General features: G+C 42.5%; 1 protein-coding gene across 9 annotated transcripts in view; it reads right to left on the bottom strand.

The window, feature by feature from the left end:
- Window positions 1-12,808, bottom strand: part of RAB27A (RAB27A, member RAS oncogene family) — a 39,133-nt gene extending 26,325 nt beyond the window's left edge. For 2 of the 9 annotated variants that reach the window (XM_062583961.1, XM_062583958.1), the window contains exon 1: window positions 10,623-10,921. The gene's annotated coding sequence lies outside the window, so the exon portion shown is untranslated. Of the gene's footprint in view, window positions 1-7,921; window positions 8,009-9,592; window positions 9,739-10,425; window positions 10,554-10,622; window positions 10,923-12,763 lie in introns of those variants that run through there. The other 7 variants (XM_062583960.1, XM_062583956.1, XM_062583959.1 and 4 more) reach the window with 7 other exon arrangements.
- Window positions 12,809-12,859: the final 51 nt, after the last annotated feature.

Genomic DNA, 12,859 nt, shown 5'->3' on the forward strand with positions numbered 1-12,859 from the left:
TGGTTGGTTCTTACACCATGGTAAGACCACGTGAAATGGAGCTGGAAGTCCCCATTGGCAGAGGCTGGGGACATTAGAGACACTGACAACAGAGAGGGACAGAGAAGGACAAAGCCAGTCTTGTCCTCACTGCGTAAGATCTAACAGATGTGAGCTTTTACAGACGATGAGTTACTTGTCACAAAACTTTGTCTTGGTTTCAAGAAGAATGGAGGAATGAAAAAGGAAATTAAGAAAGTTCATATTATTACTATTCTCCAGTCTTATTTAAGAAATGATGCAGATAGCCCACAGCAACATAACCTTAACATGTTCATCCACCAGTAACAAAGACAACGCCACAAGCTCCTTAATTCACTTGTCTCAGTGCTCAACTATCTCACATCATTTCCTGCAAATCAAGGCAATTTTAATTGCCCTTTCTTCAGTGAACATGTAAGTTTTGCTATACAGAGATGATGAACTATTATTTATGCTGGAACACTTTTTCTACCTGCTACTTTAGCATTTTCCCTTCCAGATCTAACATCAGTTTATTTGACCATTTGTTATGGGTTACAGTTTTTAAACCTCTAACCATTCCTGGCTCATTCCAATCCATCTATAAATTTCACCACAGTTTAAGAAGAAATTTAAAAGTCCCTTTTTTTTGCTCCCACATATAATAAAGTTGGCACTTGGTTTCTGGCAACACGAGTATTTTCAACATAGCCTTAACTGCTTCCCTGATCAATAGAGAATAAAATTTGTTATTCTGAAGAAAATTTTAGACCATAGTGCACGAGAATATAACTATAACTGTTCTCGAGTGCGGAAAGAGGAACATGATAAAAAATGTTGATAAACAAAGCACCAATTCTTGTGCCATGTTGCAAACAGCCCTGGGGAGCGGCTGCACACCCTGAACACAGCAACCACTCGCCTGGAGGTCTTGACAGGCAATGTGAAAGGAGTTAAAGCTCTCCCACACATTTTTGCCATCTCTAGGGAGGAAATTATTTATAAATTATTTTCAGACTTCAGCTTGTGATTTTAGGTAACAGATCAGGCTACTCAACTTTCCTCTGACCAACATGCTATGAGGAATACCAAGTGATTTCCTTCCCTCCAAAAAAGAGGTTTATCCAAAACAGTAAGACTTTGTTAGAGAGATAGTCAAAATAATGCTATTTCACCATGGGTGAAGTTACACTGATCTAGAACTGCAGAGGTAATACCAAAATGGAGGGCTCCAATTTGCAAAGAGGGACGACAGCAGTACTGGTACTTAAAGGCTCTGTTTTTTGGTAAAACGCATGTGCGGTGTTTCAGCAAATGCTTCATGAAGAGCTGAGCTGACCCTCCTGCAGAGGCAGGCAGCACAAGCAAACGCTACGGCAGAACCTGGAAACAGGAACCACTGCAGCCAGCCCAAGGTAAAGCTTTCTCTCTCTCTTATCCTCATCTTAGGGATAAGAGATTGGATATTTTCTAAGTGTATTAAGCAGATCATATTTATGCCTTTAAAGTCCTGCAACAGTAAAACATAGTTTTGAAGCTACAGCTCTACAGAGGAATGGCCAGCTCTGTTAATTATTAACTTTTCCTGCATCTTCTATGAAACCTTTTTGACAAGACAGTCCAAATAGTCAGAATTTATGGCCTCCTTGTAAAAATTATCTATGTTTTACAGGTCTAGGAAGCAAGGAGAGAATTTGAAGACAAACACATTTGTACAGTGTGGAGCGTTCTTCATCTCAAGCGTCAGCAAACTTGTTTCCACGTAGTCTGCGCTCTTGAGAAAAGCTGTAAATGTCCAAACTGTCCTGTAGCAGCTGTTTTCCCAAGAAGAAAGTGCTAGATTGTTACCTGTCTTACCATGGTTTCAGCAGGGATTAGGACACCTGCCACTAGAGACAGATCTAGCAACAATCCATCTCGGATAATGCTGCAGAACTCTCCTCCGCTTTGCTCTCCAATGCAAAAACCAGAGCCTGCTTAACATCAGTGTCGGCTGCTTCCAGGCACCTCCCGGTTACCTGACTCAGGTGAAGAAGTCTGTTCTTCTGGCACTCTGATGAGCTAATGGCATTTTCCAACACTCTTACACTAAAAATTCACCATGCATTTACCAGTACCTACAACGGACGCTCACCAACAGACTTGTAAGAACTTAAAACAACCAGCAGGAAGCCAAGGGAAATGTTCATCAGCATCCACAAATCTGATCTGTGCTATAAAACCTCTACTGGCAATCAAACAGGAAACTTTAAAAAAAGTTGTGGGGGTGGGGGAAGGGGAAAAGCAACAGCACGATCCACCACCCAGACACACTAAGAACTGATTAGTGTATATGCTGTAAAGATCAAGAAGTGTCAGATCACATGCTATACAGCAATTATTTCCCAGTGAGAAAAGTAACTTACCAAATGCAAAGAGAACAGAAGAGAAAAAAAAGTAAGTAGAAAAGATATGAACAAGCCAACTGATAAAAATGGATTTCTGCAACCATACAACAGATTCAGATTTCAATCCTTGGAAGAAAGACAGCTTCTTGTGAAAAGACACTGTGGAAAAAATTGGAAGATCTGAGGCAATGAACTGCAAAGGAAAGCTGACTGCACTGGCACTGAAGTTCAGCACAGAGAAACAGTGACCAGCCGCCATGCAACCTAGCTTGCTACTTACTGCCACCCTAGTCCATTGCATTATAAATGCAGTAATATGCCAATATTCCAAGACAGCACTAAAAAGATCCAAGAGGATGAGACTAAATCCATTATACTAACCTTCCTTGTATCAGCAGCCTCCCCAAAAAAAAAAAAAAAAAGAAGAAGAAAAAAAAGAAAAAAAGAAAAAGAAGAAAGAAAAGAAAAAAAAAGAAATAGGCAACTCAGATCATCAGTTTTCACACCAGAAATGTAAAAGCTGAACTGTATCAGCATCAAATCATGCAATATCCTTTCAGCGATTAAAACGAAAGTAGGCCAGGCAGCCCTCCTGCAACCCAAGAGGCACCTCTAAAGACACAAAGAGACATATCTGCTAACTATTTGGCAACATCATGGAGTAAAGTAAAACTTCTATATTGTTTTGTTTCAACTATAAGCAAATCTAGGTAATTAATAGTGATAACTAGGGAGCTTCCTCTTAGAATTGCAAGAAATAAAGTATCAGTATGTTTAAAGTCAGTGGCTTTTTAAACAGAAAATAGCTTCTTAAAAATAGCCTACTCCAAGTTAAACTCTAGACGAGTATCTTCCAAAGGCTACAGTAGTCCCTCCAAGAAAAACACACAAATTTAACACTAAGATAATACACATTTTAAAAGCATCTACTTTGTTTTCATAGACTATCTTGCTGCCTAAAGGCAAGAATCCCTGCCAGCAACTGGGAACTCAACTTCAGCACCTTGGTAGACCTCAGACAGAACTCTGTCATCTTTCTCCAGGAAAGACACCAAAATTATTTGTTTTGACTGAACAAATAACTCCTTTTCCACTTGGGAACTAGTATTTCCAACAACATTTACACTGTTCAAATTACGTCACCTCTACTTACAAGAGGAAGATTTAAGCTAGAGATGGATGAAACACTTTGGAGGCTACAGTTCTTCTGTAGGTATGATTTACATTGGTTTCATGTTTTGTAAACACTTATTAAGTGGGTGCCTAATTTCATGAAGAGCATATCTATAAGAGTAATGCACACAGATGGAAGTGGCCCTGCATTTCCTTAAGAAGCTATAAATACATAATAATAAGCTGATGTCTCTATCTTTGGTCTGAGGAGCTATAAACCTCTCATTTTAGATCAGTGATCTACACATCGAAAGGTATGAAGAGCAGGTATATTTTAAAAAGTTACAGTTTTACAGAAAGCCGTCATATCAATGACAAGGAGCAACAAGGGTACTACAGCTTGCTTAGAAAGAACTTTCAATGTTTGACAATCCTGTAACACTAATACTGTTCTGCAAATTACTTGGATACTTTTATCCATGCTTAAGCTTAACAGATAGGCATTTGTTCTTTGCACTGCCTGATCCTGTGTGTCATTGCCAAGTAAGAAAGAGACACTGATTTTTCAAAATTGACCTCAGCAGAGTCCTCATTTGGACAGAGTTGGGTTTTCTTCTTAGCACAAACAAGACTGTAGACATCTTTTTGTTAAACTAGCAGGGTAGGTCATTTTTCATTCTCCTCATAAGAGGACAACAGTGTCTTTTTCACTTTAAATTTATTCTGAAGAGGATAAGTTGGATGTCTTAGCTAATGCATGCTTGTTGAACTGTATTTCTACTGTAATAACTGCAATGCTCAACTGCAACACACCAAGTGCTAAGTAAGGCAAGAGTCTAACAAATTACAATTAGTTTCTAGGACTAGTTCTATCTACAAATAGTCTGAACTGAGGAAAAAAATGTCAAGCCTATCTATGGCTATTTTCAAAAATGGTCAATGTGTTCAATTTGCATTTAAAGAAATCTTCTATTTCAATACAAATTCAATTTAAGCACATCTTGTAGTAAAAATAAAATAAACAGAATAAAAGTAGCTGAATTTCTCTGTATTAGTAGTTTAAATATCTTTTCTAATCTACATGAACATGATTCCACTTTTGCAGCAGCTTCTTTTCACAGATCTTTCAAAGCCTCCTCTTACATTTCTACTGAAAAACAGCAGCATGTCAGGCCCCATTATGTACAATGGATTTCATATCCACACAGACAAGTCTAGTGAACTATCAAATAAAGATTTATTGCTATCTGTTCTACTCTATAGCTAAAGGACACTAAAATAAAGAATACTAATCTAGCAATTCGAACTTAGAAAACATGTATTCGAACCAAAAATTATGAGTTTTGCTATCAAAAGAAATACGATCAAATTCCAACAGTGCTATTATCAAACTTGGATGACATCAACTCTATACAGATTCTCTCTTGCCTGTTCTGGGATGCAAGTAAGAATATGGCAAAATGAAGTGTAGTCAGACAGTTCATGCCCTAACAGAAAAGACCTGCCAAGCTGAATCATTGTTAGGGAGAAAGTCAGCAGAGCATGTGCTGTTACACACACAAGATCTTAAAGTGCTGGGTGAGGAACACACTATTGCACAGGGGTAACACCAGCAGCTACAGCCTAACCTGTTACCCGCACGCTCAGTGAGGCACATTCAGTCATGCCTGAAATGTGGTTTAGAACCAAACAAAGGAGAAAAAACAACTATGATTAACACTAACACTTGAAATTAAAAAGAAGACTATCCTAACTTTTTGCTATAATCTATATTTTGGATGTTAATTATGCTTCAAAATAGATTTAGAAAGCACCACCCATTGGCAAAAACTGTAACAGCAATTTCTCTCTCATGCAAGCCTTACATCAACAGACTATAAAACTGAGAACAATTTCACAGTGTGAGCTGCTCTCACAGTTGTTAGATTTCAGTGCTATCCTAAAGTTTTGAAATGCAGCACACCAAGTGTAAGTTAGGCAATTATCAGCAGCTGTTTGTAGAAGGAATGTAATTTCTATCAGCAGCTACTAATACAAAGCATTATACTTGCAAGACTGACTGAGACACAAAAGAAAGCCAGAAAACTGGCATTTTCAATCATTAAACTAAATCAACTTTTCTATTCCTCCTACTCAATATATTATCTACAAAGTCTTACTGAGCCCAGTTGCTATAACTTGTTGGCAGAATGTTACATGTAATATTAGTCCTTATCACTGACAGCAGCCTTCAGTCCAGTCCAAATATTCCCCTTCCTCAAGGATGTTATTGGAAAGGACTATCTTCTTCCTTTCCAGTTCACATAGCAACCTTTTTCATTATAGCTCTTTGACTGAGCAGCTAAGAGGACTGAATGAAAAACTCAACATAGTTATGAAAATAATGAGATAGCAGGCTCTCAGACTGAAACCTGGCTGACTTTGGAGAGCACATGCTGTTCACTTTCATGGCTGTATAGCAGCTACTAAGACACTCTAGTCACTGAAGTGTTTAATTAGAAATGGAACGATTCCTTTAAAACGGCAATACTTCTGCAAGAGAACATTCACCACCTTCTAATAACATATGCTGCTCTGCCTGTCAGTGTATTTAACAGAAGTACTACAAAAACAGTACCTCAATTATCTTTAACTTCATTTTAAGTTTTGCTGTTTCTAATTCAAATCTGAAATAGGCTAATGTATCTGAAACTTTGTTTGAGCTTTCCAACCATATCAGTTGGTCTAATAAGAGACACTACCTCTATCTACTGTGCTCGTCTTGCCTCAAAGGGAGAAAAAAATGAATCTTGATTATTATTACTTCGTTACTCATTTCTACAAATAGCCTTTTCAGCTGACAGTTACATGCACTACTAGTAAGATTGCCAATTGCAAAACTGCAATCACAAGCTTCAAAATTAACCTGGAATCCGCTACTTAATTTGTATATGCAGGTATCTAATATTTTATTTGCAAATAAAATATTTCAGCTGGATATACTCTTTACAATCCTGTCATTCACATACTTGTTTTACACAAAGAATCACACTGGAAGAGCAAATAGTGTTTCGAAAAATCACTCTACGAGTCCCAGTCAAAGGGTACAGTCCAGCTGGCAGCCTATGGGACATTTCTGTTGAGCTCACTCCTTCCTCCCTTCAGGCAAGACAGAGAATTTGGGCCACAGCTATGGCCCAAATTGTCATTGGGCCAATTGTTTGTGCCATTTAGTCTATTTCTTTCTTGATGCTTAGTGACCAACTTACTGCCACTGCGTTTGCTTAGAAAAAGTAGAGCTGGAAGCACAAAAGGCTGCAGATGTTGGACCATTCCGTTATGCAATTCACACAACTTCCTTGGCTGTCACACGATAAAAGAATGAACTGTTCTCTTCTGAAGAATATGAACATGGCCATAATAGAGCCTCCTCCTACCTCTTCCAAAGCAATGATCTCCACTTGTACAGCAATGATCTTCAGACTTGCACAGTCATACCTGTTGCTAGAAGGCTGCAATTACCCACTATATTGCACTGTATATGCGCCATCTCACACATTGCTCTTGGCCTTCATGCCTGCATCTGCAGTTACCTGGCAGGGCATTTGGTGACCTTGCAGGGTTCCAGGGTTCAGAGACCAAGAGCTGCCACAGCCCTGCCAGCCCTACAGCATCAGGAACCCATTGGCTGCCAAACACTGGCAGCACACACACACATTTAACAAACTCTCTGGATCCCTGTCATGGAGGAGAAGCTATTCACTGACAGCTGCAGGTTTTGTGGTGATCCTACAAATTCAAGTTTTAATTTTAGAAGATTAATCTTATATATACCAACACCTTCCTACAAAAACTTCCAGAAAAGCTCTACTACTCATCCTAAGCTCCTGTCTTCATGGCTGCTTTCTGCCCATTTCCTTACACTGTCTCTCAGAAGTGTCCATCTTATCCATTCTCTTCAGTGAAAACATCACCCACAGAGAAAGGGAACAGCCTTGGGAAGTGGGTTTGCAAACTCCAAAAAATTACACTGCAACGCTTTATATTTTGGTAGTATCTTCACAGCCCTAGAATTAAGACATTCACCTTTTTTTCAAGCACAGTTTAAAATACTGAAGAACCTGCCAGGCCAGCTCTAAAGAGCTCTCCAGTATATGAAAAGGATTCCATCATCCAGTGCTACACAAAAACTCTTCATACATCTTTTCAACATCTTGAAGTCACATCAACATCACAGGAAAAATTATGCTAGTTTCATGTCATATTTTAATCTACATGGCAGCATTTAATCATCAAAGATTGTTAGATTGAAAAATAAACCACAGAAACTGAGACAGCTTATTACAATAATAAAAGGTAAACTCTATTGTATTATTTATGAAAAAAGGGATATTTCAGGAAAGAAAATAGGAGCTAAGACTCCTCATTTATCATGGCTTTACCTCCACTGGAGGTCCAAGGGTATGAACACAGCTGATTTAATGTGGTCCAACTCAGTCCTGCCTCCTGACAGGGACACAGTTTTCAAACTGAAACAGATAAAAAATAGGGAAAAAAAAACCCTCATGACCAAATGCTGTTCCTAGAAAATGGTTGAGAATATATTTGTATAAATAGGAAAGAATTGTGTTTCTTCTCTTAAAAAAAAAAAAAGTTTTAAAAATAATTATGTCCTAACTTTGCTGTATTTAAACATTTTTTCAGTCATGTTTGAAGTTAGTTCTGTAAACATGATTGTATCTACCTCCGGCATGAGCAATATCTGCAAGACAAGAGGAGTGAACGCAAGTTCTTGAGCACTTCACATGGCTAGCCCAGCCCTGCAAATGCTTAGCTATAAATATGGAAGTTACCCTTTGAAATTAGTGAAATAAGATCAGACTGTATCTGTAGGATCAGCTCACATGTACAAGGAAGAAGAGTACAAAAATGCAGCTTTAATAGAAAGAGAATATTTGATGATTATTTAAATCAGAAGTTTAATATATTTGAAATGCACCTTAGTAGTTATTGGCTGAGCTATTAAATAACAAAGAATATAAGGAATGACAATTCTTTTCTCTCATCTCTAGTGCCTATTTTGCCTGTTTCTGAATTAAATTCTTGCTAGCTCTCTGTTGTGCTCTTAGTAAGGGCATTGGTCTGTGAGCCCATGGACTAACTAACCAGAGGCCATTGTGCCAGCACAGCAGACACCTGGTCATAACAGAACAACTAAGAATCCACAGAAAACACAACAAGGGTTATTGCTTATAATACTTGTTGCAAAAAGTCACTTTAAAACTCCTTTATCTCAACAATCTTCTCTTCAAAAGAAAAAGGAAATGTGTAGTCAAGTGATTAAAAAAAAAAAGTGTTCCTATTTGAAGATGATGATGAAAACAAACTTACATTCTAGTTTCAGATATCTAGTTGCAGATAAGAAATTTTATTAACTGTAAAAATTATGATAATATTAGTTGTAGCACAGTTGTAGCACCCAGAACTCCTTTATGGAGCTAGAAATAATGAGACATAAAATTAGAACCCTGAACTAGAAACACAGGAGCATACTGTTCTTTCTTCCATCTTTTTAACCATACTTTTAAGACATCCTTTCAGCATCATAAATACTATTCCTACAGTTACTTTTCAACTTTTGAAATGCACATTGTATTATGTGCTTTTTTCTTGCTGAAAAATAACTTGGAACACTCACAAAAGTGCTACAAATACACAAAAAAAACCAAAGGCTAGGGGGATGACTGTATGTAGGAATAAATTTCCAAGAAAAGGCACGCAGAATAAATTTTAGAAACCGATCAGTGCTGCTAACAAAGTTCATCCACAGAAGCTGATAAATATTTTGTAGAGTTTCAATAAAAATTGTAAGTATACAGAAAAATCATCTTTTCAGTCATACTCCAAATATACATATGTACCATCCTGACAAAAAAGTCGTAAGCACAAATGATTAGGAAAAGCATCTGAAGAAGACATACAATCAGAATGCTCAAAATACACATGATGCAGCTCTAAGGAGAGGCAAAAATTAAAGCTGGGTTTCTGACAGTTAAGCATGTCCTTTATACTTTGTAATAGCATAAAAAAACACGTATGATACAGTTACTTACAGATCTAGAAAAAGGAAGGGAGAAGTTTTTTCTGATGGGTTTAAACTTTCTTTAGGTCTAAGATGATCAAAGTATTAGCTTAGCCCAGGCACTGCAGATCAGCTTGGCTAGACCTCGTGAACCCTTTCAGCAGGCAGGCAGGCAGGCTGTTAAACGTGCAGTGTACAGAAAGAAGTTAACAGAGCTGTTGTTATGCTATTATGAGATTTATGTACTGGGTAACTAGATAAAACACACTTACATTGCTTTCTCTAAATAATTTGCCATTCTCAAAGGCCAATTTTAAAAAATCAGACATGCAATTTTTTTTTATTTTTTTTAAGAAATGCACATCTTTACTTTTTGGAAACTTGTTTTTTCTACAGCTGCTACGCACTGAGGCCAGGGAGGAACTACTTGTATAGCTGTGTTTGTGGCACATACACAGGTCGTCAAAGGGCCATGGCTTCAGACTTTTTTTGCCCCACCTCATAAACTAGGCCCCACTGCTTGGGAAAAGAAAAAGGAAGAAAAAAAAAAAAAAAAAAAAAACAAAAAAAACCCACGTATTTAATTCAGAGAGGCGGCCAGTGCCCTGGCTTCAGAGGGACCTGGGGGTGGAGGGCCGAGCGTGCAGCTCAGGATTTCACGGGAGAGCTGAACAGATCGGTAGGGCTTTCCCCTTGGGAACAGGGCCCTGCTCATGCCATTGGTTTGCCCAGCTCCGACGCTCAGGGAAACCTTTCTTTCTGCCTTTCCCAGCTTGATTTTACCATCACAGCTCCGCTGCCGGCTGCACCTGGGGCCCCCTGCGCAGCCCGCGTCCCGCCGGTGCCCCCGCCGCCCCCTCCTACCTGGTGGCCGCTGCCTGCTGCGCTTCCCCAACCCGGGGCCCGGCACCCCCCGAGCCACCTGCCCTTTCGGGGGCTACAGGCAGGAGTTTTCCGTCAGCGCTTCCCGTCACTTCCCGTGCGGCCCGGCCTGCGCTGGCCGCTCCGCGCCCGCGGCGGCACCGGCCCAGGCCCGCTCGGAGAGCGGCTGCCGACCTTACCCGGGACGGGCGGGCGCGCGGGGCGGCCAGCGCTCCCTCCCCGCTCACCAGCGGCTCTCCTCAGACCGGCTCTGCGCCTCCTGCCAGTTGCTTTGCTCAATCTTACGCAGCAGTTCTAATTAAACAAGTTGTGCTCCTTTTCAGTCTTGAAAGCAGGTCACATCACATTGAAAAGAGGAAATCATTATAGCAAAACAGGTTTTCAAGAGGAAATCCTGCGGGCCAGGCACTTTCCAGCACGGCCAGCTTGGTGAATTGCTTCCGCCCTCTGCTGGCTCCCTTCCCTCAGCGGCGGACAGACTTTTCTTCTGTGCCGTCTCCACTTACTCAACCCAGTAAACCCACTTAAAACCTAGTAGTTTCAAGAATTCAGCAAGCAGGATCTTAAACTTAATTGCCTCAATAACCCCTTCTGTCTACATCAGTTTAATTATTATCCTCTTTTTTTGAGCCTTTCTTAGTCAATTTTCCTGTCTTTAGGGACCAATTCCAACAGCTATGCTCACAAAGACAGTACTTGGTGGACCTCAGCTGTGATTTTTTTTTTTTTTTAAACTTTTCAACATATAACATTCCCATAAACAAAAAAGGTTGCTGAAGTCACCCCAGCAGTTCTTCTGTGCTTGTGTACACACAAGTGTGTTGTGGCTCTTCTTGCCCCAAACTAGCTTTATTTTACCCTCCTCCTCACCTGCATCGCCTAGTGCACCTACTGCTATCCTTTCATCTTCACTCCTCTATCTGCTGCCTCCTGTCATCGCGTCCTTCCACGACCTTAAATAAAAGCAGATCCAGGGAAATGATTTCTTCCTTCATGGTATCAAAACAAGATTCTATGGTAAGATTAAAATCTGAAATAGCTTTTCCTCAAAAACGTGCATGTTTTTTGTTTAGATTCATTAAAATCTTGAAATACTTACTGACTCATTCCTGCAGTCTCAGATTTCGCTTGCTTGGTGAGAGCGATGGGTTACGGAAACGCTGCCTGCTGCGAGGCTATCGCTGCTCTACCGAACCAAAGCGCTCCTCTGACTACGACCCGACTGGGCAGCCGACTCTCCCCGAGAGCCGGATAAATACCCAGCCCCACCCCAGGGGCAGGCGGCGTGGACAGACCAGGGGGTTCAGTCCACGCGCCCGTCGCCGGAGCGCTCCCAGCCGCCGACGCCGCGTGCCAGACCCGAGAGGGACTCGGCCATCCTTCCGCTCAGGCCGGTTGTCAGCGCTTCGCCCAAACTGGCTCTTTCTCCCCTCGTCGTTTCTCTAGATAACTGTGGGAAAGGACTGGAATGTGTGTCTGGGAACACACGTGTGTATGTGCACAGATACAAATAAACAAATAAACACACACGTATAGAAGCCAAGACAGAATAGAGCTGACGTTACTGAAAACCTGCAACGCTGGGAGCAGCTCCCTCACCAGCCACCAACACAGATGTGCTCCCACAGAGCTGAAATAAAGGGACTGAATCAGTGACAAGTATTTGCATAAAAGTAGCCTTTATATATAGAGGACCAGATCGATGCAGAACCACAGAGGCATCAAATCCAGCAGCACAGCGGTGACTTGTCTTTCCGGGTTGCTTCAGCGCAGGCAGCGAGGCGCACGCACGACACCTGGCGTTTCACGCGTCTGTTCCGCAGGCACTCGAGAGGGGCGGCCGGGCGGGCGCTCGTCCCTGCCGCGGAGAGGGGGCCTCGGCGCGACCGGCCGCACGCGGCTGAGGGAGCGGATCCGCAGGCAGGCAAGGCCTTCTCCTTCTCCTCCTCCGGCCGCCTCAGGGCCTCTTCTCGGGGGCGCCGCCGCTGCCGCCGTCGGGAGGGCCGCCGCCGCCGCCGCCGCTGCTGCTGGCGCCGCCGGGAGGGCCGGGGGCGCTGCCGCCGGCGGGCGGGCGGCGCGGCGGGAACGCGGGCCCGTAGATGTAGAGGCCGCTGGCCACGCCCAGCGCCACGGCCAGCGCCACGTGCGGCAGCGGCAGCCGCGCCCCCATGCCGGCAGGCGGCGCCGCAGCGCCCGGCCCGCCGCACCTGCGCACCGAGACACGCGTCAGGCCCGCGCCCGCGCCGGCCCCCCGCCGAGCGCGGCGCGCACGCAAAGCTCGGCGCCCGCCGCCCCCCGCCCGGCAGCGGCAACCGCTCACCTCAAGGACCGAGGAGACCACGGAGCGGCGGCCTCCCGCTCGCTAGACCGACCGGAAGGAAGTGCCGCGAGCCGGCGCATGCGCGCCGCGCCGCGG

Source organism: Rhea pennata, chromosome 10 (genome assembly GCF_028389875.1).
Source record: "Rhea pennata isolate bPtePen1 chromosome 10, bPtePen1.pri, whole genome shotgun sequence".
In the NCBI taxonomy this organism is placed as follows: domain Eukaryota; kingdom Metazoa; phylum Chordata; class Aves; order Rheiformes; family Rheidae; genus Rhea; species Rhea pennata.